General features: G+C 34.6%; 1 protein-coding gene across 8 annotated transcripts in view; it reads left to right on the top strand.

Annotated features, from left to right (window-relative positions):
- Positions 1 to 18916: 18916 nt before the first annotated feature.
- Cdh19 (cadherin 19) overlaps positions 18917 to 26003 on the top strand; it is a 79670-nt gene continuing 72583 nt past the window's right edge. For 6 of the 8 annotated variants that reach the window (XM_029478031.2, XM_029477997.2, XM_029477979.2 and 3 more), the window contains exon 1: positions 18917 to 19167. The gene's annotated coding sequence lies outside the window, so the exon portion shown is untranslated. The remainder of the gene's footprint in view (positions 19168 to 26003) is intronic. The other 2 variants (XM_029478111.2, XM_029478083.2) reach the window with 1 other exon arrangement.

Genomic DNA, 26003 nt, shown 5'->3' with positions numbered 1-26003 from the left:
CAACAGCGTCAGATACACCCTTACTTTCACTGTTAGGAGTCCCACAAAAACTCCAAGCTAACCAAACACAGCATGTATTCAGAGCAGATTCATGCAGGATTAATGATTCAGTCTCTGTGATCCTTTATGGCCCCTTCTTAGTTAATTCCATGGGCCATGTTTTGTTGTTGTTCAGTGGATCCTACAATTTTCCATCCCTCTGATCCATAACATTAAAGAACCATTACCATAAAAGAAAAAGAATAACTGCCTTATTTAATAGAACTATCAAATTTAGAATGTGCTTAAGCAAAGAAACACATAGTAAAGTCAAGATACAGGTTTAAGAAGAGCAATTAGTCTGTTTCTTTGTTTGAATATGGATCTGATTGAAGTTTAAGCACAGATTTCAGAAATAGTTTTTCTGCAAAATATCCAACTCACACTAAACTGTGATCATTGAAATCTTAAAATGTTTCTTTAACATACAGGTAACAAGTTTTTGAAAATACCTCTATTTAGCCTCTAGGCAAAGGAATAATCTCTAACTTAATTTAAACATGTGAGGGAAAATTGGATAAAATGAGACTTTCCAAATATGAAGCCAAGTAAGGAACAGCATTATCACATAATATCCAAATATGTTCCATTCCTTGGGAAAAGTGGCTTTGATGTGCCTGCACTGGAAAGTTGAGACCTGCTCTGATTCTGAGTACATTTGAGTACAGTGGGCCTATAAAACAAACTATGGATTCTATACCCTTCCACTGTTGCACATTGTTTCACATGGGATAAAGTCAGCATTTCTTAAAAATAGATCTCCTGGGCTAGATGTCAACAGGTAAAACAAATAATAACATCCAGAAAAACACATATCCCTCACAGTTCTTGGTATTTGAGCTTAAAATATAGTGACTTATAATACGTTGGTCTTGTTTCTCAGAGAACAGTATTATGAACTTGCAGATAGCAGAATAGTTTCAGGTTTGTGGTCACTGCTACAAATATATTTCTCATATTATTGGCTTATCTACTAGGATCCTAATATCCTTTGGCTGTTCCAGTTCATTTAAGTTCTAATAAAATGTGATTAGAAGTGACAACTCTCAGGTCTAGGCGGTAACAACCAGTACACATATCATCCATCTTACTATATCTGGGTCCTTACCAAAACCACCAGTTAATTTTATTATAGTGTCTGGTGTGTTAACATGAGTTGTGGGTGAGTGTTTACAATGAAATGTCTATGGAAACCCATTGGATGTGAAGGATCATTTGATTTCAAGGCCATAAAGATTTTCTAAACTTTCCTTTTCTTGGGCAGGGGTGTGGGGGAGTACATCAGAGTCTAATTTAGTCTATACCAAAAGAATAAGCATTAAGTGTATTGCTAAAACTAAAAAAAGACACTCATAATATTAAATATTAATTGGTTGAGATATTGTCATAACTTTACCTTTTATCCATAGTATGCCTCTTTATCAGTATAAGTAGAATAAACTGTTAACACAGTACTCATATATTATAGACAAACTTAAAGTATTTGCATAATAAAGAGGAGTTTTATTAGAAAAAGAAACAAAATATAATGTACCATGTATTCTAATGAAAACAAGCACTGCTGAGGCATTTGTGTTTTCTATTGAGAAGCAATTAAGGAAGCAAAAGTTATTGTGTGCAAAATAAAATCTAAAATGAGAGAATAGAACAAAAGGTACATAGCTAGCTTGTAGCTATCAATTTTATTGGTGAAGTAAACAACTAATATTCACTGGTTCCACTTAGAAATACTTTGCTTGATATTTCTGTTATGTAGCCTTCTTGAGATTTTCTAAGAGAAGTACTGAAATGAAAATAGCATGTACTTAGACATATATCACCCTTACAAGTAATTTGCTTCCTAAAAATAGATTCAGTATTTATAAAATTTATAATACTTATAAAATTTATAATATAGTATTTTATAATATTTATAAAATACATGGAGAGCAAAACTCCCTAGACACTTTTCAGCACTGTAGTTAAGTGCATTAAACACATGAATAATGGAGTTTTTAATTAACAGATTTTGTTTTTTCTTTGAATCATAATACATAAGTTATCAAATATATAACAGCAAATATATTTCATGTAATTTTACTTATTATGAATAATGTTTAAACACAAATTATATTATGATTCCCTAGCTCATATGAATAATTTGAAAGGAATATAAGTATTTTGCAGGCTTTAGTTTTCTTAGAAGTTAATTGTCAGTATGATCAGACCACAAATGGAAACTGTTATAGTTTGCATATACTTGAAATAATTTGCCAAAAATAATTTCATTTCTAATACTGAATTTTACATTAGACTCATTATTTAATGGAACTACTAAAAAATGAATGGCAAAGGTTAGACATCCTCATGGTATACTGTGTTGCAGTACCTCATGATACCAGTGGAAAAGCCCTTGTGGCACATGACCAGCCTTATAGTGCTAGTGTCAGAGCAGGTTACATGGAATTGACTTTACTATATTATTTCACAATTTTGGTATCCTTGTTGAACAAAGAAAATACCAGTAAAAAATATTAACTTTGTCACCTAGTTTTGTCAAGTGCTTCTTGCTCAGTTTTGGTGGTCTAGAGCAAACATCAACTCAGGTATTCATTCTCACATGCAGAAACTTTCTCTCTGTGAACCTCAGTGAAGTGCACTGCTCTCATTTTAATATGAAGTGTATCTTAAGTTGATAAAAGTACCATTGACTCTGGTGGAAGTGCTTTTGACAGCACATTTTCTCAAAGACATTACAATAAATCAACAATTGCAAAATCAGCAAAAGCTTTGAAATAATCATGTTTGATAACACAAGCGGTCAACATACAGTGAAGACTACAGAGTTCTAAATAAGATGCCTATAATCATACCGATCTACACAATGCTCTTGGATCACTGTAGAAGGATGGGTGAGCGGATTCTAAGAACCAGAAGTGTTGTGTAATACAAGGAAACAAAGTTTCTCATGTAAACACACCATGGCTCTGACACCAAGTACAAGCTTTAGCCAGGCAAAAATCCAGCATGGGTAGAGCTAAGTGAGAAACTAATAACTACTGAGAGAGGAAAAGCTGATTTTGGTAAAGAGTATAATATCTGCTACATTCCATATCTAAGGTTATTTAGGAAACACAAATTGAACTTAACTGGTTTGATAAAGAAACAAACAAAGTTTGATGGTTATGGAGGTGAAAGGGTGATCTGGAGAAGTTAAGAAGAGAATGAAACCCACTGAAGACTGACTTTGTAAACTGGATTCAAGTTCAGGGAGTCTAATGCCAGCAAGTTCTTGTCAGCATATTTAAAACATAGTACAATTTTGGAAAAGGCAACAATCATTTCAATCAATCCAATTCATTGTAAATGCCATATTTAATAGATTTCTAAGGAATTTGAGGAATATATGTATATATTCATAATTTGTTCTAAGTTGATTATATTTGTACTTATTATAACTACAAAAATTTCTGTGCACATTAAAGTTCATCATTTATAAGGTGATTGACCATTATCATTTCTTAATTGCCTTTATACAATTTATAACAAGTTAGTAACTTTGGTAAGACTAAGATTTTACAGCTTTGGTCATACAACTGTTAGATAGTTTTGGTAATTTAAGCATACTTTTAAATCTTTAGGAATTTCTCATAATGTAAAAACATGTCCTTGAAAATCAAACAAACAAACAAAACATGTCCTAAACCAAAATATTGGAGATATTCTGGTGTCTCCTTAAACTAAATAGAAGATAAAATAATGAGCACAGAGTTAATTGGGAGTTTGAAATTTCTTAGGTTCTGTGTTTTACCAGTAACAACCATAACTGCCCCCAAGTTCTCCCCAAAGGCAGAGTTTTCTTGCCATTGTTTTCTTTAGATTGAGGTTGCAGCAGTTGAGTATTACTGTCATGTTTCAATTAGATTGTATTTGGTAATTTTGTTTTGTTTTGTCTTGTTTTTTGTTTTGTTTTTATTTGGCATATTTTTGTTTGTTTTGTATTTTGTTTTTGTTTTGTTTTTGGTTTTTTTTTTTTTTGATCAAGTAAACCAAGGAAGGATGTATACTATGTTTTTTGTTTGGTTGGTTGGTTGTTTGCTGTTTTCTGTTGGTCTATACTGTTTTCCTCTCAGGGTATCCAGGCACCTTTGTATCCTCAACTGGACTAGAAGAAATGAAACTTTAAATAGGTAGATTGATGTTTTAGCAGGATCTCTGTTGGCATGAGTTCAGAAGAATTGATTGCCCCTGGTTACAGTTTCAGTGGAACAGTTCTATTTATTGGGAGTTGGGGGTGAACAAGAGTTACATAAACCTTGAGGGGTAGGTAGACGTAGTGGCTTGTATTCTCTTGCTTATTCTATTACTCAAAAACCTGTTTGAAGTCTCCTGCACTGAGGACTGAAGGAAACCAGTCCTGAGCTGTTTTTTGACTGGTCAGCATAGTTACTGGCAACCAATGACTGGATGGAGAGACAGAGGCAGGACTTTTAGGAGTCTTGGGAATGGACTGAGGAAGGAGGAAGAGAGAATCCTTCCATGACAAGGGCATAGGAAATGGACCATGCCAGAAAGGTACAGGAGGGACACACAGCTGAGATGTAGGTTCAAGAGTATAGTGGTCCCAGCTAGGCTGTTCAGTAAGGTCCAGAGCAGCAAAGATGAAATATAGATTTAGTCTTAACTCAGGAATATCAGAGGCAGGAGTGTGTTAGCCAAGTGGAGGTAGAGAGTGGGCTAGCAGTTGAGCTGCTTAGGGCATATTAAAAATAAGTCCCTGTGTGCGTACACACATGCATGCGTGAGTGTACACATGTGTACTTGTGCCTGCATGTGTGTGTGTGTGTGTGTGTGTGTTTGTGTGTGTGTGTGTCTTTGTCTCATGAATTCAAAACAAATGGGTGGGTGTAAAGGAGGTGTTCATATATACTTGGGAGTTCAGACACATTAACAATTTACTACATCAGATGGCATTTAATGTATTAGGCTTTTATTCACTTTGAAACTTAATTGGAGATCCCCAATGGAAATCATTCACCATGATGTGAGATTAGGATGTGGGGAGAATTGGTTTCTCAGCAATCTGAGCCAAGCAAAGCCACCAGAGCAGGCTCAGAACTAAAGCAAAATGCATACAGCTACCAGGTGATTTGCCTCAGACACTCATCAAAGGCCTCTGGCTGCTTCAGAGAGTTTAAACTTGGAAGTACTGAGAACACCTGCTGTGCAAACATACAGACTGCTCAGAAGGAACCAGAGGCAGACAGTAGAGATCACTCCCCTCCAACAAATAGATAAAGGATAGAGATGAATGAGACTTGATTTAATTGTTTTTAAGGATAGAAAGGAGTACAATGGTAATTGTTTTAATGTTTTTAAGTATACATGGAATAAAGAAATCTAGGTCTTTGTTCTTAAATATAGAAAACAAAGACATGGAGAATAAAATGAATAGAATAGAATAAATGAGAATGCTTTAAAAGAAATTTGGAACAGTTTGTGGTAGATAGCAGTTGTCTTCTTTGAACCTGGTGTACTCAGGAATTCTGGGATTGCTTAGCCTGATATGACAAACTGAGAGCCTGGAAATAGGCTTAAATGGTAAGTAGAATGGAATTTGTTAGAAGTTAAATACACAGGAAAGGATAGGAAGTGAAATAGGAAAGGATATTAATCTCCATAGAAGGGAGAATTTAAGTACACATAGATGAGTAAATAAACCGAGGCTTTAGATCTTAAATTGCAGGACAAGAGAAGGAGATAGGAGAATAACCTTATTTCAGACAGATAGCACAAACTTAGGCTGGAGACAGTTAAGAGACACGGTCTCAACTGATAATAATATTTGTTTAGATTGCTTTAATGGATTTGAATGGTTTCAATTATCAAAATGTATCTGGTTATAAGTTTGGTGGCTATAGATATTAAAAAAATCCCCGGGCAAGAGGTCAAGCTACTAAAATGAATCAATCCACATCTTTGATGATTTCAGGTAACTGGACCAAGGACAGACTATTTTGGCAGAGTGATTTTGTATTTGTGTAAATAGGAAAGAAGAAAAGGCTTTGGATCCCTCCTAGAATTATATGGATCAGAGATGACAGATGCAGACCCCCTGAAGATCTTGGCTAGAGAAAAGAAAAAAAAAATGAGAATATCAGAAGGGACAGGTAACTTGAATTGCTGATTCCTCCACATTGGAATAACCCAATAATGGCTTAGAAATAAAAATATTTCTAGTGAAAACTTCATTAAAAATTAGACAATAATCTTGTTGGTTATGGAATCCTTAAGATTCAAAATGCCATCCTTCATATGATATGCACGAAGATTTATCACAATTGATTATTGATCAAATTAACTCCTAAAAGGCTAGTTCTTTCACCTGCTCAAACAAGGAGCAAAAAAAAAAAAATCATCCTCAGCTGATCTGTGCACCTTGCATAATATCTGTAAATATCTTACTAGTACTAAAACTTTGCTTGTAAGATTCATATATTACAGAATGTACAGTTCTGACAAATTTTATCTGTGGGGATGCAGAAATGACTTGCTCTCCATGTTAAGTGCCTCCCAAAATAGTTTCAGGAATAACTGCTATTTCCCAAAAGACTCCATTCATCCAACCTTTGAAACAGATCTAGTCTGATCTTCAGCCAAGTCCTGAGCCTTGTAAATATACAGAGTCTGGATAACAGATGCTAAAGTCTAATCATTTTTCTTAAGTCAAATCATTTTTTTTAATTTTCTTACCACTCCCCAAACTTTTATATCAACCCAACCTCATGGAACAGGGTGAAGAAAAATTGAAAAAGTCAGGGACAAGGAAGATTGCTGTGAAATGCTCTTTCTGGACTTGACATCACTTTTATACCAATTATATCACGACAGCTATGGTTTCCTATGTAGAACCTGCACAATATCAATCCAGTTAAAATCTTGAGCATTGACTGTGGAGAGTCCTTCAAGGAGGAACTCTTAACTATAAAAGCTTTGAGTAAAGAAAACTTATTTGGTTCTAGAGGGTTAGTGACAGACAACTGTCCCAAAACACAGAGGATGACCTCACACCCATGTACATATGAGTAGAATTAATTACATGACATTTAATTAGTTGACACATTAATAATGATGATTATGACAATGATAACAATGCTTACAGTGCTAGTGGTGAAATAAAGTATAAACCTGGATAAGAAGTTTGTATGGAGATATGATTGAGGGGATCAGTGAGTAAGGAAGGGATAGGATGTAAACATGTATGTATTTTTAACAGAATATATAAACATTTATTTTATAATAAAATAAGATAAATTTTATAAATAAGCTCTTATTTTATTTATTTTAAGAATAAGGGTCATGATATTTCTAAATACTTTTATATTCACTATATTGTTTGATTAAAATGTTAAGTGTTTTTATATGATAAAATCATGTATCATTTAGTTTTTTAACTCTTTAATATTAAATGTCCAAGATACTGAAAAGTAAGACTTTAGAAGAACTATTAGTACTATAGTCCAGTTGGTAGACTGTTCTCCTAGCAAATACAAAAGCTTTAGGAACCATCCCAAGAACCACATGAAAGCAGAGTATGGTGATGCAAACCTGTATTCCCAACAAGCTAGTAGAGGCAGGAAGATCAAAAGTTCAATGATGGGCCTTGGAAATATGATTTAGTAAATACGATGACTTGCTGCTCTTATAAATGACTATAGTTCTTTTCCTAGCACCCATGCTGTTAGTTAACAATTACCTGTAATTGCACCTCCAGGGGATTTGACACACTTTCCTGGCTTATGCATACACCTAAATTTATATCTTTTTTTTTTTTTTTGTGGTTTTTCGAGACAGGGTTTCTCTGTGTAGCTCTGGCTGTCCTGGAACTCACGTTGTAGACCAAGCTGGCCTCGAACTCAGAAATCCGCCTGCCTCTGCCTCCCGAGTGCTGGGATTAAAGGCGTGCGCCACCACGCCCGGCTCTAAATTTATATCTTTGTAGACTCAAAGATACATATGATAAAATAAATCTTTAAAAGTATTTATAGTCTACTGATGTATGCCTGATAAATAGACATAGTATTAAATGAATACTAATAATTTGTCATTATTCCCAGAGACTAATACACTTCTAATTCTTCATCAAAGAAACTTCCATTTATAGTAGCTGGTAGATCATTAACAGAGAGACCAGCAACTAGTAGAGGCACAGAAAATAAGAAATTATGAAATGTCCAGCCTAAAATGGGATATCTATGCAATACCCTTCCTCCCAAGATTCAGCAATGATTCTGTAAGACTGCTCAAAGGAGCCAGAGGCAGTGGAGAACTACAAGGAAACATTGCTTTTTGGACACAAGGTGACATGTGTGAATTCATAGTAGTTGTAACAATGTTCACAAGACTTGTGCAAACTAAAGTCACATCAAATTCTACCATGGAACAAGGATGATTATAAAGTTCCACCCATCCCTGAGGAACTATTGGCAAGAGATAGCTGCTAAAAAATTGTGCTTTCTTTGAGTGCTGGCTCTGGTCTTCATTGATTAAAAAGGGAAAAGACAGGAAGTTAGATGGTGGGGAAGGTAGATATGGAAAAATTTGGAGAAGCAGGTAAATATGACAAAATACACAGTGTGGCATTCTCAAAGGAATAAGACACCTTAAAAAAATCAAAGATATTTGAGGACAGCCTTAACTATTTGAGAACTTCTTTCAAAAGAAAAATTAGGTATGAAAATTTATCTGCACTTCTGAAATATGTCTTTAAAAAACTCCTAGAAAAATATCTATTATCAAAATGTATACCTTAAATTTCAAAAAATACTATAGTTATCATTTTTTACTATGAATCATTTTTTCTGAGTTTGACAATGAACATTGTGTGAATTGTACATTATTTGGAGTTTTTAATCATACAGTTAATTCAAATTTAATTTGCTATTATAATTCATGTTCAGACCTTAAAAATGAAAAAGACAATATAGAAATCTTAACTACTAGAAAATAAGTTCATAAAAAGATAATACATAGAGAGAAGTTACTGTTATTTTCATTCTTTTAATAATTGTCTTATGAGTATGCATATGCATTGTGAATTACAGTCTAGTGTCAACAACTACATGCAGCTTTGGAGAAGAACCATGTGTGCTTTCCCCACATAGCTCTTAATTCCAGGTGCAAGAGTAGATTAAGGTATTTGAGTATTGCATTTCTCCTGATAGAACTTTTTACTGTATAGACAAGTAACACCTTAATTCAACAAGATAGTAATAAAAAAATATTTGGAATTTTGAAATAAAATGCTTGATTTTAAGAGAAGAAAGAATGGAATTGAGGGTGGACCCTCAATGAAGCCCCTCAATCTGTGATGCTTACCCTACTTTAACTTCTTATTTCTGTATATCATTTCAAACATTTAAAAACATTTTATTATGCTTGGTTTTTGTTATCAGTTTGATAGCCAAAAGATTCCTGCTATAGTGACATTATGTAATTAATACACTTAAAAATGGATCTTACCTATCTGGTAAAATAGATCTTAAATTATATCATCTTAATAGCCATTTATGAGAGTGTGACCACATATAATTGATGAAGGAATTATGGCTGTTTATAAAGGAATTCAAGCAGATGGTACTTTGCTAAAAGGCCTATTTTCTTTTTTTCCCCTTTTTTATTATTATTATTTTATTATTATATTTATTTCATTTACATTTCCAATGCTATCCCAAAAGTCCTCCACATGCTCCCCCACCCACTCCCCCACCCACTCACTCCTACTTTTTGGCCCTGGCGTTCCCTTGAACTGAGGCATATAAAGTTTGCAAGACCAATGGGCCTCTCTTTCCACTGATGGCCTACTAAGCCATCTTCTGATACATATGCAGCTAGAGACAAGAGCTCCGGGGGTTACTGGGTAGTTCATATTATTGTTCCATCTATAGGGTTGCACATCCCTTTAGCTCCCTGGGTACTTTCTCTAGCTCTACCATTGGGAGCCCTGTGATCCATCCAATAGCTGACTGTGAGCATCCACTTCTGTGTTTTCTTGGCCTCGGCATAGTCTCACAAGAGACAGCTATATCTGGGTCCTTTCAGCAAAATCTTGCTAGTGTATGCAATGGTGTCAGTGTCTGGAAGCTGATTATGGGATGGATCCCCGGATATGGCAGTCTCTAGATGGTCCATCCTTTTGTCTCAGATCAAAACTTTGTCTCTGTAACTCCTTCCATGGGTGTTTTGTTCCCAATTCTAAGAAGGGTCAAAATGTCGACAGTTTGGTCTTCGTTCTTTTTGAGTTTCATGTGTTTAGCAAATTGTATCTTATACCTTGGGTATTTTAAGATTCTGGGCTAATATCCACTGCATGGTACTGGTATAGTGACAGACAAGTAGACCAATGGAATAGAATTGAAGACCCAGGAATTTACCCACACACCTATGGTCACTTGATCTTTACAAGGGAGCAAAAATCATCCAGTGGAAAAAAGACAACCTTTTCAACAAATGGTGCTGGCACAACTGGTGGTTATCATGTAGAAGAATGTGAATTGATCCATTCCTATCTCCTTGTACTAAGGTCAAATATAAGTGGATTAAGGAACTCCACATAAAAACAGAGACACTGAAACTTATAGAGGAGAAAGTAGGGAAAATCCTCGAAGATATGGGCACAGGGGAAAAATTCCTGAATAGAACAGCAATGGCTTGTGCTGTAAGATCGAGAATTGACAAATGGGACCTCATAAAATTGCAAAGGTTCTGCAAGGCAAAAGACACCGTCAATAAGACAAAAAGACCACTAACAGATTGGGAAAGGATCTTTACCTATCCTAAATCAGATTGCGGACTAATATCCAATATATATATATATATATATAAAGAACTCAAGAAGGTGGACTCCAGAAAATCAAATAACCCCATTAAAAAATGGGGCTCAGAGCTGAACAAAGAATTCTCACCTGAGGAATACCGAATGGCTGAGAAACACCTGAAAAAATGTTCAGCATCCTTAATCATCAGGGAAATGCAAATCAAAACAACCCTGAGATTACATCTCACACCAGTCAGAACGGCTAAGATAAAAAATTCAAGTGACAGCACATGCTGGAGAGGAGGTGGAGAAAGAGGAACACTCCTCCATTGTTGGTGGAATTGCAAGCTTGTACACCCACTCTGGAAATCAGTCTGGCAGCTCCTCAGAAAATTGGACATAGTACTACTGTAGGATCCCGCAATACCTCTCCTGGGCATATATCCAGAAGATGTCCCAACAGGTAAGAAGGACACATGCTCTATTATGTTCATTGCAGCCTTATTTATAATAGCCAGAAGCTGGAAAGAACCCAGATGCCCCTCAACAGAGGAATGGACACAGAAAATGTGGTACATTTACACAATGGAGTACTACTCAGCTATTAAAAAGAATGAATTTATGAAATTCCTAGGCAAATGGATGGACCTGGAGGGTATCATCCTGAGTGAGGTAACCCAATCACAAAGAACTCACACAATATGTACTCACTGATAAGTGGATATTAGTCCAAAAGGCCTATTTTCAAGGAACAGATTGGAACTTGACCACCAAAATAGTACCAGAACTCAGTAGACATGCTTGTGTCTAGTTTGTCATTAAATATATACCCCTTAGTTATAATTTTTTAAAAGATTGTATTTAAAGATGCTGGTGAATTGTAGCATTTTACTTTTTTGCCAAGTTAGATAATCAGAGTATTCTGGATTTTAATGCATCAAACACCTCTCTCAATATTCTGGCAAATCATATTAGTATAGATTTCTTAAATGCCTATGAAGGCAACAAAGCAATATTTCCTAGAATATTCAGTGCAGTAATGTAACATTATTTGTGTTACAGGAATTTTCCTAACTCTTTTGTGTTTTTTATCATGGTTCTGTATCCTTACATAATGAAGGTTAGAATTTTCTCCTTTTTGTGTCTTTCTTCCTTTCTTTCTTTCTTTCTCCCTTTCTTTCTTTCTTTCTTTCTTTCTTTCTTTCTTTCTTTCTTTCTTTCTTTCTTTCTTTCTTTCTTTCTTTCTTTCTTTCTTTCCTTCTTTCTTTCTTCACTCCAGATTTTGTCCCTGCCCCCACCTGTCCACCCTCCAAGTGTTCAGCATTCCATACCCCCTCCCCACTCCCCAGTCTCCACAAGGATGTCACTACCCCCCACCCCCTACCCAACCAGACCTCTAAACTTTCTGGGGCCTCCAGTCTCCTGAGGGTTGGGTGCATCTCCTCTGACTCTGTAATTTTCTATTCTATATATGTTGGGAGCCTCTTATCAGCTGGTGTATGCTTCCTGGTTTGTGGTCCAGTTTTTGACAGATATCAGGGGTCCAGGTTAATTGAGACCCCCTGGGGAAAATATTTAAATCTTTCTGACATTCTTAGCAAAGTTTTCATTTCTTTCCTATTCACAATATTCTGGAATATGTAGATATTACATACTCTTTGAATTGACTTCTTTGCATAATATCATGATGTTGCTATCTATAAAATATGTATTCTTAGATACACCTAGTTAAGAAAAGTCCATAGAGAGCATTATACTCCCTCATCACACTTTTAAGCAGGCATCAAGTCCAACACTGTTCTATTTTAATGTTGGTGTTGTCAAATCCATGTGACACCAACATAGTCTCACAGTTTTGACTGTTCTCATGTCAAGACAGGGAAAGCTACCTCACAGAAACTGTGACTAAAACATACTAGAGAGGAAACCAGAGCTGGTCAGCACTGAGTCACAGACTAATATATAGCAGAAGGTAGTATTTCTGGCAAAATGATGCCCTAGCCAGGCAAAGCTTTTTTAAATTATTGATCTTTTTTAAATTGTTCAAGACAGCAGTGTTCCCACCATGTTCTACAAACCCATATTCATAAAATTAGAAAAGAATTTCTAATTTCTTTAGTTTTTCACTCTTTACCTTATGTTTTACAGTTGTTATATTTTGATATTTCAATTGTTTAACTATATTATTTTAGTTCACAAACACATGAGTACAAGTTTATGAGTTCTTTTCTTTTGGGGCTAACCAAGGAAGATAAAGACCTCCACTGAAGTTTTTTTAAGCTTTTTTTTCTTTTAAAGATGTATTAATTTATTATATGTAAGTACACTGTAGCTGTCTTCAGACACCCCAGAAGAGGGCATCAGATTTCATTACAGATGGTTGTGAGCTACCATGTGGTTGCTTGGATTTGAATTCTGGACCTTTGGAAGAGCAGCCAGTGCTCTTAATCACTGAGTCATCTCTCCAGCCCTCCACCGAAGTTTTAAGATAATGAGAAAAACATCAGGAGATGGAAGGATGTCTCATTCACATAGACTTCTGCAAAAATGGGTTTATCACTGAAAGCATTCTATAGACTCAAGAAGATCCCACATAAATGTGAATGAAATTCTCCACAGTACAAGGTAAAAATCTTCCCCAAATGCCTACAGAAGTAGAAAAGACTCTGAATAACCATCCAAAGATTTTACTATAAGAAATAATGGAAGCCTCAAAATACCTGATTTCAGATTATATCATAGAGCTTCAGTGAAAACAAACAAAAAGCAGACAAACAAACACACAAAAACCTGCATTTGGTGCAAAAACAGACATGGAGGCAAATGGATATGAAGACTCCCAATAATACCAAGTCACAGTTATATCTACCTCAGGAGTGTGTATATTGTGTGTGTGTGTGTGTGTGTGTGTGTGTGTGTGTCTGTGTCTGTGTCTGTGTCTGTGTCTGTGTGTGTCTGTGTGTGTGTGTGACTGTGTGTGTGTGTGTGTGTGTGAGAGAGAGAGAGAGAGAGTGTAGGACAAAGAGAAACCTTGATTTCTAGCCTTAGTGATATGTACTTGGCTTTTGTTTGTTTTACTATGCTCTTGAGACATGGTCTTTCATTTGGTCTTAAATTAAACACTTGTGCTATGCTACCTGGACAGAAAGCCTTCGAGACATATTGGTTCTAACTCCCCAGCACTTCATTTATAAATCAGGCCATCATGCCTAGTTTTATTTTTTAATGGCTTCAAGAGAAATGTACTCACATTTACAAAGCTAGCATATTTCAGACAGCGCTTCTTCAAGTCCCTAATTTTTGACAATATGAAAAATATATGGAAAATATATTTACAAAATACTACCACTTCAACAAATGTTTCTGGTTAAAGAGATTCTCTATATGTATAAGTGAGTGGAAAATAGAATCATATTTCTGACCCTATACAAAATTCAAAGGGATCAAAAACATCAATGTAAGACCTAATCTTGAGAGTGCTAGATAAATCAGAATGGGATAAATCTGTAGATACAGTCATGGGCAAGGACTTTCAGATCACTACTCTAATACTACACTTAATAATCCTTTGAAATGACAAAAATATTAAAATGAAGCTTAAAAGGAACTTAACTACAAAGGAAATTATAAGCAGAGTTAAAATACAACCTAAAGAACAAAAGAAAATATTTTTCAATCTATACCTCATGCAAGAGTTAATATCTAAAATATAAAATAATCTCAAAAAAGCACACATGAATGCAAGCAAATCTTTTTATCAATAAATATACTACACTAATAGATAGTTCACTAAAGAAGAAATAAAAAGAGCCACAAAATATTTGAAAAATTGGCAACATCTTTAGCAATAGGAAAATACAGAGTAAATCTGCTTTGAGACTCCATCTCACCTCAATAGAATCGATAGCAAGACACAGAGGTGTTGATAAAAATGTGTGAGTTAAAGAAATCTCTTTCCAATATAGACACCAATGGGGAGTTTTCTCAAATGAATTAAAGATGTATTTCTCAAACAACCCAGCTAAAAAGATTCTCTGTTGTTACTTGTGGCTTAAAATTTGTATTGAAATTTTTGTTTAAAATCTGTTTCTTGTTCTAATATAAAACCAAGAAACACAACCAGCTTAAATCCTTATTAATAATTGAATATGCAAACATATATGAATATTTATATATTTTTTGCAGAGTGCAATTTATTCACTAATAAAGAAAAATCATGTCATTTACAGAAAGAATATGTATTAGTTAATTTCTATGTGAACTGAATTAAGAAAGATTCAGAAAAAAAAAACGAGAAATTTTCTCTATTGTTCAGAATCTGAAGCTAAATATTCAAGCAATGTTTGTGTGTGTGTTTGTGTGTGTGTGTGTGTGTGTGTGTGAGTGATTGTATGTGATGGTATGCGACTATGTGTTATGTATTCCTTGACTCTATATAGAGGTTCATACATGAAGAGAACAAATATTATGTAAAACATAATTGGTGTGATTTAGAACAAAAATAATGAAGTTACTTGTAATAAGAAACTAGGAAGAAGGTATCTATGGAAGGAAGAATGCTAGTGAAATGAGACAGATCAATGACGACTTGAATTAGAAGGGGCAATTAAATTAGAGCAATGATATCATATGTGTGAAAATATCATAGTGAAATCCTTTAATTTTCTGATAACTTAATAAAGAGATTTAGTTGTTCCACTTACTCCATATTAGTGGAATCCTCTTAAATCCTATTTTGAACATTCTGAAGTTACAAAGAAAATTCTTCAATAATTGAATAAATAAAAACTCTTTCCCAAAAATCAGGCTGGGGATAACCACAAAAGTGGTGAAATATCTTATCTCTGAACGGGCCACCTGTGCTGGACGATTTCATCATGTGATTGAACGTTCATGACATAGGAATGTAGACCACTTATCACCTGTGACCCCACCTAGCACGCACCAATAATATTTTAGATTACATAATCCTTCTAGAGAGTTCCCCCAGTTCCCTATAAGAAGGTCTGCATGCCATTGTCTAGGGTCACCATTTCAAAGAATGGTTGACTCTTGCATGGTGGTTGTTTCTGCAGATTAAACACTCCCTGCTTTGCATACTATCTGAGTCTCGGGTCTTTAGCGATTTTTGGACCCTTACAATAGCTATATACAAATATAATTTTGAAGTTTATATTAAAATGTATTATAACTAGGTGATACCAGATTTGATATTTGCAATAAAATGTTACAAAACATGACCCTAACAATTAGAAGAATAAAAAAAAAAATTGCTAAGACTGGGTATCTGGCTGTTGGGTAAATGTTATATGCTCTCTGGCATATACTTACATATCATTGCAGGAAGCAGTTAGACAGAGAGAGAGGGAGGGAGGGAGGGAGAGAGAGAGAGAGAGAGAGAGAGAGAGAGAGAGAGAGAGAGAGAGAGAGAGAGAGAGAGAGAGAGAGAGAGAGAACAATCCCTAAGATAGAAATTAAATGGCAATAATCACTGAAATTAAAGTGAAAATACCAGCCCTAGGTAATTACTTAAATTGTTATCAATGCATGCAATGGAATGGGATGTATGTTGCATGCATGAATAAGCAGACAGGTAACTCAAAATTTATGCATTTGGGGAAATGGTCAAGCTAACACTAACCACAAAATACAAGAAACAAAGTTATCAAAAAGAAAAAGACAAAGACAGAAACTTGGAAAATAAGACTGAGTCATGGGTTATTACATTATACTCAAGAATTCCTTGTGTGAAAGTCTTGGACTTTTTATAGGTGTGGAACCCACATGAATAAACTGAGAGTATATCTTCCTTATAATAATTTTCAATTTCATAAAAAATTTTCTGGGTAGCTATCACCTATAGCTTCAGTGAAGCACATCTCTTCCTCAAGGAAGCAGGGGGATACAGCCAAAAGAAAAAGATTCAGTAATTTTGAATGACGTTTTAAATGAATATCAAAATCATTACTTTTTAATGCCAATGATTTTGATTTACAAAAGCTCAGCTCGAAAGAAAAAGCTACACGTCTTAGTCATATAACTGTTTACCAGTGTTATTTTACTTTCTAACTGTGAAGGAGATGAAGTATAGTATTTATAGTTATGTGAGGATAGGAGTTTATATTAAGCAGGGAACAAGAGCATGGAACAGACTTATAATAATGATGCTGCCTGGTGATGCCAATACTAGATCTCACGTGATATTTTTGGATGGTCTGAATAGAATATAGAGAATATAGAGAATTGTGGACACAATTCATATGAAGATTTGTAACTTTTTCTCCTAAACTATCACAGTTGATCTTAGGTGTGTTTAGTGATTTTGATTATTTTGGATTTGTTTAGGGTATTTAGAAAACCAGAAGCATTTTTCTAGAGTCTCACACTTTGGCAATACAATAAGGCTTCAGGAGAATCCTTGTGGACAACATAGCTACAAATTCTGTCTAAAAAAAATTGTAGAGGGGCACTGTTAAGTGGTTTCATGACTGTATTATATGAGCTAACCAGCTTAAAATATTTCCTCACAAAAAGCATATGCATTTAAAATTGTCTACAGTAAGTTCAGTGATTGCTTATTAGATGGGACTAAAGAAGATATCTGTTTAACAATTGTCCTTTCCATCACAGTATTATTGATAGGAAAACCTGGCACCCAGAACTCACAAACCACAGTTCCTGGCTGGAAAAGGCTCAGCAACATGGACCTTTTTATTCTATTATACCATGGCAAAACTCAAATAGTCAACATACATTGAAAATTCCTTGGAAGAATGAAAAAAGATAATCCTTAGTCCTAAGTGTGCTGTCTCAGCAAAGATCTTTTTAAAAATGTAATCAGTAAAAATAAGGAACCCTGGAATTAATGCACATTCAGTAATATGTATTAAAATAAAGTATCTACATGTGTGTATGCATAAATGCATAGAAATATTTCAGATTTGATGCATTGGAAATGTATTCAGTTAAACTTTAGGAATTAATAGGTCATTATTTAATTGTTTGTGACTGTAGACTTTTTAATAATGTTTACAATACATCAGCTATACTTATCCTAAAAAATCAGAATAATGAATAAATATATAAATATATTTAATAACTATGGTGCATAGGTACACAGAGCTTTACTTTTGTTGCATGTTACAAAAGCACATAATTTTGTATGATCCAAATTAATAAATTTAAATTTTATATATTTAAATATGAAAGCATAAATTGTATAGCACATACTTTCTGGCGCCAATAAGCTACTATTTTTGATATACTCCATCTACTGCTGTATTTTCATGGATTGGATAAAAAAGATGTGCATGCAGCCCAAAGTTTTCATGTCTCAATTGTTATTTCTGAAATTTAAGGCTGTTTTCTCATAAGTATACTGCCATTTACATATTCAAGTTTCAGAATAATTTTATAGAAATTATTTACTTTCTAAACAATGCTTATATTATTTTAGCATTTCTCTTCTTTGATGCAAATGTGATTTTAATGAAATATAATATGCACAAGTAACATGTAATAACACACTGATTTTATAATAAAAGTTTTATAATTTTAATTATATGAATTAATTAATGAATATAATTTTAATAAGTAAGCCAAAGAAAATAAAAAAATACATAATTTAGATGATGTTTTCTCATTAGTAATGTATTTGATTCATGAATAAAAGTCCAGAATTAAGAAGCAGCTAGAAGGACTACACATACAGTGAAAGACTTTTCTCCTTTCAGTAACTTTTTTCCCTGCTTTAAATTGATCATTTGTTTGCTGGACTAATCTCCAAGCAGGGGGCATGTCCTCTCCACTTGCACAACTCTCTTACATAAGTAGCCTTGTTCTCACCTCAAGTGAGTACTTCCTTTTGTTTGTTGTTAGGAAAAAATAAAAAACACGAAAAATAAGATGGGTAGGAAGAAAGAGAAGGAGAGAGAGAGAGAGAGAGAGAGAGAGAGAGAGAGAGAGAGAGAGAGAGAGAGAGAGAGAGAGAGAGAGAGAGAGAGAGAAGAAAGTTGGATCGTACAAGTTGTTTAGCTGTCTCCATTTTAACCTCAGACTAAGAACGGACATCAGAATGCCCTTATGGTCTTTGAACAAAAGGCTCAGTGTTCATGATTTTACTTGGAGAACCGAAAATAGCATTGAGTAAGCACTGACATACTGACGTGTTGTGCTACTAAAAGCCCAGCATCCCTTAATCAGAGCACAGTAATCCACGGAGATTCTGCTGAGAAGCCTGTAAAAGCAAATCAGCTCTTCTACTGCTTTTCTCATGTAACTGTTAAGAAGCTGCAGACTCAGTTTCTGGAGTCCTAAGATTTAAACCTGACAAGGTAAGACTGTGAGGATCCTGGGTAGATTGAAATATACAAATCATTAGAATTTACTAGATAGATTCAACAAGTAGTTGAAAAATTTTGGCTAGTTGGTATTTCAAAAAGAAAAGCAATCTAGAGATAATTGAAGTCAGTACAAGTTTTGGACGTTTCCTAAAACAAGTATACATGAAAACTTCTATTTTCCTAGCAGAAATTGATAATTTTTTTCAAATATTAGATTATAAATATATTTCTTTAACAATAGATAAGACTTTTTAAATTTAAATTTTCTCTTGAATTTTCTTTGTAGAATTATGTACAATGGATAATGAAATTGTATTCCTTCAAATTATAAGAGATTCATTTCTTTATACATAACTGTAAATTATAAAAATCTATTTTTTGATAATTTTCAGGAAGGAAACTTCTCACATATTAATATCATTGCTTTGTGAAGTTAACAATTATCAAAGTCAGATAAATTTTTATTCATTTCTACTTTTCATAATTTGTGAATATTAAACTTTCTATTTTATTTAAAATTATTGTCAAAAATTAAAGTCCTGAGTAATTAAATAATAGTAGGTCTCTAACAAAGACAAATATAAAGTAGGACAAGTAGATACATATTTGCCTGGAAATATGTGCAAAGACACAAACACACACACACACACACACACCCGTCAAATTATATATTAGAAAAAGGATAATAAACACAAGAAATTTTTAAAAATCAAAATTTAGAAAATACAAAATTTAAGAGACAAATATAATTCATCCACTTTAATTTTGATTAGCCTATCAATTTTAATAAAACCCTAAGTTAGTTGCAAAAAAGATTCATTGAGAATTTTACTTTCATTTACTCAATGGCTAAGAGTATTGTACATTTTTGAATTTTCAGTTGCTTACTGGTCATTTGTATTTCTAGGTTTAAGAAGTGTATCATATTTTAATTTGTTACCTTATCATTCAATCTTTAATTTAGTTTATTCTATTTATGATTTAATTTTCATATAGACACCTGGAAAACATTTTCTGTGATTCTAAAAGCTGGCATTTTACTATCATGTTTGTATTGCAGAAGCTTTGTGACTGGATGGTTTCCATTGTTTGCATTTGTTGTTTCTTCCTCAGCTACATTAATCTAGTAAAGAGTCGGACAATGTCTATATCTTTAAATGTTTCCATTATTTTGGTGAGGAATTTTAAACTGTTAGATTTTACATTAACAGTGATGTAATGTGTTTGTTTTTGTAAAGGTTTCTATTTTCATTTTCTACAATATTCTACAGATTTCTAAGAACTTTATGCCAAAGATGCTGACTTTTAAAATAATTTATGTATTTGTCTTATTTTTAAGGGCATTGCAAAACTATTTAAGCTCGTTTCTGGGTTTACTACTTCCTTGGCCTGTATGCCATTTGGTCTCTTTTTTTTTTTTTTTTTTTTTTTTTTGCTACTATCTCCATATTACTGTAATGTCGGTGTTGCATGTAATTTAAAACAAAACAAAACAAAAAACAAATAAACAAAAAACATGCTACCCTATCCCCAAGCATTGCCTGCACTCCGACCTCTCCCAGTTTAGATCCACCAGCCTCAGTCCCAATTTACCAGTTCCGTTCCTCCCTGCTAGCTTTGCCAAGTAGCCATCAACTTTGCTGTCTGCTCTTTTTCTCCTGTCCATCTTAGCTCTGTGGAAGAAACTCGAGAGAGCTTTATTAATTTAGAAGTTGCCAGATAACACAAATGCTGCCCAGAATCTCCTGCCCTAACTTTACCAGCTAGCCTATTTCAACCATCCGCTGATGGCAGAGACCAATGGTTGTGGTGGCCACAAGACCTTGTAAGGCTGTGTATCTTTCTAGTTCCAATGCCTAGAAGCTTCTGGGAAGCCAGAAGAGCTCCCTCCTCTTCCCCTGACTTTGCTCTTCCTCCTCTTCCTTTCACCCAGCAATTGGCTTCCGCCTCTTTTAGTGAAACAATCAAGAACCAATTAGGGAATCAGCACCTCCTTCTACATGCCCCTATAGTATTATTTGATGTCAGGAATTACGATATTTTTAGCATTTTTCTGGTGAGGGCCTTGATTATGTGAGATTATTTCCTGTTATTTTTGAGACTCTGAATTGATTTCCAAACCCCATAATAAGAAAAAAAAAAAAAACAAGTTAAAATCAGAGAAATTTCTTTTATTTATGCTTTATTTCAATATATACATTTCAGTTTTTAGTGCAATATGTTAAATGAATATTCAATTTTGTTAGGATGTTATAAATGCATATATAAATGTTAAGGTCCAAGTTAAACATGTTACATTGCATGGTTTATTTTAATCCTTGGTTATCTTATTTCCTCATATCCTCAGCCTCTGTGTTATGGCAATATAAAAAGAAAAGGCAGGAAATATTGCAATTAAAATAAGTCATGGTCAAGTACTGCACATATATTTACCTTTTTTCTCCCTCAAACTTCATTATAAATAGTTCCTGTGAGGATACTGTTTAGTTGCTAGCTCTGAGTATACATATTCAGTTGTTCTTACTTAAATACAACTCTTAATTAATGGCTAAATCAAGTCATTTAAATTTAGCATGCTCCTTGTGCACAAGTATATAATAACAATGGTAGCATGTGTGCCACAAAATCAGTGAGGAAAAGTCTGCTTCACAATAGTTGCTATTAGTGTCAACAGAGCATATTTGTCACTGTGGCTAGGGTAAGTGAAGATAAAGTACAATAATCAGATTATTTTGATTAGATTAACCTTTAGTGTATGCTTAAAATCACTTAACTCAATAGAAGAAGCTGGACCAAAAAAAAAAAAAAAATGGCCAAGAACACCAAAAGATTCTCTCATGAGCAGTGTATACAAACACAGAAATTCAATAATTTAGCTATATGATTTCTTAATTTTTAAAACACCTGAAGTATTGACATATTTACCACATCCATCATATTACTTTTAACTAAAATAAATAAATAAATAAATAAATAAATAAATAAATGTAATAAACTCCAACATATTTTGTCATTACTACTCAGGGGAGGTACATTAATTTCTTAGAATTGTGGCAAGCATAAATAATACTGCACCCAATGAAAATGCACCAGAAATGATGTGAACTTAAAACAAAATTTTATAAACATTATTATTTTCATTGGTTTTATTAAATTTTGGCCGGGCGTGGTGGCACACACCTTTAATCCCAGCACTCAGAAGGCAGAGGCAGGCGGATTTCTGAGTTCGAGGCCAGCCTGTCTACAGAGTGAGTTCCAGGACAGCCAGCGCTATACAGAGAAACCCTGTCTAGAAAAACCATAAATAAACAAACAAACAAACAAACAAACAAACAAATAAATAAATAAAATTTACTTTAGAGTTTATTTTTCTTGTCTTGAATGTTCTTTAACTCTCTAAAACAAACAAACAAACAAACAAACAAACCAAAAAAGGAATGAATTTTAAGAAAAATCAAATCAAATAGCCAGAACAGGGAGATAAAAATAATGTAACCAAATTCCATTAAAAAATTAAAAATACTATGGAATCAATTTTGTGTAAACCACCTAATACAGGGCATGAGGCCTTACTTGAAGTGTAGTTGATATTCCCAGTGAAATTCCATCAAGAAAAATTGAATTTTACTTTGTCATTAGATTTCAGTTACAAATGGCTTTTTGGTTATGGGTTAGCCCTCTCAGTGATGGGACCTTCTACTGAATTTATCCTATATGTTTGCCATAATTTCTGTGATTTCAATTGATCTAACATTTCTGATGTGTTCCTTTGGCAGGATACTAATCTCAGGTTTCCTACTAGGCCCATCAGCTATCTAGTTTTGTTTTCCACTTTTGCATATGAGGTATGGGTTCTTTCTTACAGAGAGAGCCGTAAATCCATAAATAAAAGTGTGCATGAAAAGAGGATGGGGAAAAGTCCCTGAAGCCACACCCCTACATGAAGAATTATAAGCAACTGTGGCAATCTAGAAGCTGAAGAAATTGCCTTCCCCTGAGCACAGCACAGCATTAGTTGTCAAGTTGTCAAGTGCCAAGTGGTATGCCCTGAATAATATATATAATAGCATTATAGATACTGAACAGGTGGAAATAACTAAAAAAAATCTGATTGGGCTTAAGGGCCACGCCACAAGATGGAACTCATATGATACTGCTTCAGTGACCGAGACTGAGATATTAGACAGTCCAGGGATGCAGGGTAAGAGAAAATAATATTAGTAAAACAAACAAACACACACGAAATGAAAGCAAACAAACAAACAAAACACATAGTGAGTTAATGACTCTGAATGACATTCTGCTATAATGATAGATCAGTGCCTTGTCCAGCCATCATAAGAAATGCTTCCTCCTACAGCATATGGAAAAAAGTAGAGACCCACAGCTAGATATACAGAGAATGACAAGCCTTGGAACACACAGCACTAAATGAGATGTTTCTGGTAAATCCCTCCCTTCTGGGCTCAGTGAATTCGAGATAAGAGGCAGAAACAGAGTAGGAGCCAGATGAGCATGGATAACAGCAAGAAAAGTAATCAACGTAATCTAAGTTCATGTGAACTCATAAAGACTGAAGCAGCATGCACAGGCCTGAGTGGGTCTGCAACAGGTATATATAATGACTTTCAGTTAAGTGTGTTTATGGGATTCTTGAGTAAACAAGATGGTCTTTAATTTCTGTATCTTGTGTTGAGAGCTTTTTTTCTTCTGTTGGTTTGTCTTGTCCACCTCCAATGTGTAAGTTTGGTTCTGTCTTACACTATATTTCATTTTCTTTTATAACTATCCTTTAGAATTACAAGCAGCCCAGGAATGATGAAAATAATTTATTTAGGGATGTTGTACTAGTTCAATTTTTTGTCCACTTGATAAAAACTAATCTACTGAATTGAAAGAGTGCTTCTATCATAGTCCCATACATAGACACCCGGTTCTGTGTTATATAAAAAGGCATGTTGAACAGAGCATACAGAGCAAGGATTAAGCACATGACTCCAAGTTCTCTGCTTCAATTCCTGCCTCCAGGTTTCAACCTTGAGCTCCTGTCCTGACTATCCTCAGGGAGCTATTGTTACCCTGGAGGTTGTAAGCTAAAATAAACCCCTTTCCCCTAAGTTGTGATTGCAATGTCTTGCACATAGACTAAAGGAAGCCTGTCCCACTGGGCTCTGATTGGGAAATAAAGTTGCCAGTGGCCAGTCCCTGGGTGGGTTGGTATCCCTATCTTCCCACTGAGGGTCCTGCCTAGCTACAGGAAGTGGCCTGTATAGGCCCTGTCCATGTCCCTAGTGTTAGGACTCTCAGCTAAGGTCACCCCTACTATTTACTCCTGGGAGCCTTCCCTATCCTAGATCTCTTGGATCCCCAGAGATTCTCCCCTCCCTGTCATCCCAGCAGCTGTTCATTCTCCTGGACCACTGGGACTCTCTTAGGTCAAGCCCCACACCTGATCCTGCTCCCTCATTCCTCTCCTCCTCCCTTTTCCTCCCCAGTTCCCTCTCTCTGCCTTCTAAGACAATTTTATTTCCCCTTTTTTCAAGTGGTGAAGATGAAGTCTTGAATTCACTGTGACACAGGAAAAGTCTTTTCATGTCCTCCAAATAAAGCTTTTCAAAGAATGCAAGTATTCTCTTTGAAAATGAAAACTGTAGCACAACTAATAACACATGCTAGATGCATACTAAAACTATCATAAACATAGAAAATTAAATGAGAAAATTAGATTAGGAATTCAAAGACATTTCAGAAAGGACAGTTCAGAGCTGGCTTACATTTTCATTTATCTAATCTCTTTACTATTAATATCCTTGGGTCTGCAGTAGGTCCTCTGTGTATATATTATGGCTTCCAGTTTAATAATTTACAAAATTCCTAAGTGTGTGAGTGAGCTAGTCTCTGATTCTTGTGCCTTTACTTGTGCTCTTTTCCTTTTGCTTGTTTGTTGTCTTGTCCAACTCCAATGTCCTGGGTTTTGTCTTATCATATGATGTTAATTATATTATATTTACATTATATCATATATTATATAATATCATTAATCTCTTATAGGCCTGTTTCTTTTCTTCTATTTTTCTAAGACAGATTGAAAGGGTGTGGATCCAGATGGGAAGGGAGGTAGGGAAGAGTTGGGAATTGTAGAGAAAAACAAAGCATAATCAGGTTAAATTTTTCTAAAACTACCTATTTTCAATAAAATGAAAAAAAAATATACTGCAGTTTCTATGTTTAAAATCACCTATTATGTTTAAAACATATTCACCAAAGAACAAAGTAACAGTTCTAGTCTGACACTTCTCATCTGCCATCCATGTTGTTATCAGGTAACTGCCAAGGACTGGCCTGGGCTTGGAACGGGGTTCTGAGAAAAGGGGTATCTGGGAGAAGAGAAAAGGAGTGACTCAAAGTCAAACCGTGGGTCCAAACTGGCAACCTATGTTCTGCTTGATGCAGCTTTTCCAGTCTGCTCCTCTCTATGTTCTGCTTTTCCTACTGAGATTTCTCTGTCTATAGTCTACCTGTTTGCTATTGTAAGTCTGCCCATGTCCTGCTTGCTTGTGTCTTTGTGTCTTTGTGTGTGTGTGTGTGTGTGTGTGTGTGTGTGTGTATGTGTGTGTGAGTTCTCTAATCTAATCAGTTCTTGAATTTTATCCTCTGGATTGGTCATCTCCAGGCAGAACACAGGTACAGTCTTTTATTTTACATTATCAGTCCTGCCTTTTACTCCAGGTTTTCCTTTTACTTATCTTAAAAATCAGCATTCCATTATTAGGGTCCCTTGATTGTTCCAAGACAGCAAGCATATATATATATACATACACACACAC

This window comes from Mus caroli, unplaced genomic scaffold, assembly GCF_978045245.1.
Source record: "Mus caroli unplaced genomic scaffold, Mus_caroli_1 scaffold_1, whole genome shotgun sequence".
Lineage (NCBI taxonomy): Eukaryota > Metazoa > Chordata > Mammalia > Rodentia > Muridae > Mus > Mus caroli.
Note: the sequence above shows the minus strand (reverse complement) of the source record. Positions and strands in the feature narration are given on the sequence as shown.